At 49.6% G+C, this 686-nt stretch overlaps 1 protein-coding gene across 1 annotated transcript in view; it reads right to left on the reverse strand.

Moving 5' to 3' along the window:
• The window catches only part of rapgef2b (Rap guanine nucleotide exchange factor 2b), a 70681-nt gene that overhangs the window by 10913 nt on the left and 59082 nt on the right, over nt 1–686 (reverse strand). The gene's annotated exons all lie outside the window — the stretch shown is intronic.

A 686-nucleotide genomic window follows, 5' to 3' on the forward strand; every position in this document is an offset into this window, starting at 1 on the left:
TAGAACGTGTAACATTTTCTGGCGTCTGGCCAGGGGTAGGCAGGTTGAACAGGAAAATTTAAGCTGTATCTGGTTATGGAATAAAATTAAGAAGGCAAAACATTTTTTAAGGGAGGGATATGAGTCGAAAATGGGACACGACACGTGACAGGCCCACAAAGAAATTAATTTAAGTACTAATCGTCGTGGTGGCTTAGACCTTCGAGGCCTTGATGGGGCAATGGGGTTGGCATGGACCTTGTATTTTACAGGAAAGGAGGAGCAGAGGCGAGGCGATTCTTGTTCAGCTTCTGTGACTGCATCTCCTCACCTTCGCAGACTTGAGTGCGCTGTGCGCGGCGACTAATAGAGGAACGCGCTGAGAGGCCATTTGGAACCAAACAATGTGAGCTGTATTAAAGCTGAGTGAAACAGTCGTGAGTAAATCTGATTTGTCACGAATCAGGAGAAAGTGCGGAAAAATGACCTCCGGGAGGAAACACGGAGAAGGCATGAAATCCGGAGAGTGACCGAACAAAATCCGGGAGGTGGCAAGTATTTAGAGTAGACACATTCAAAAGTATTTTTGACACCGGCTCAAGATCAGACATCCACTACCAAAAGCGGCAACCTGACGGCACTGTTTCTTCCCGGGATGGGTAGAGGGCCACGGCGGGGACGCAGGGCCGGCCCCCCTTGCCAGCGGC

The sequence above is a fragment of the Notothenia coriiceps genome, unplaced genomic scaffold (assembly GCF_000735185.1).
Source record: "Notothenia coriiceps isolate Sejong01 unplaced genomic scaffold, NC01 NC01_scaffold00004070, whole genome shotgun sequence".
Lineage (NCBI taxonomy): Eukaryota > Metazoa > Chordata > Actinopteri > Perciformes > Nototheniidae > Notothenia > Notothenia coriiceps.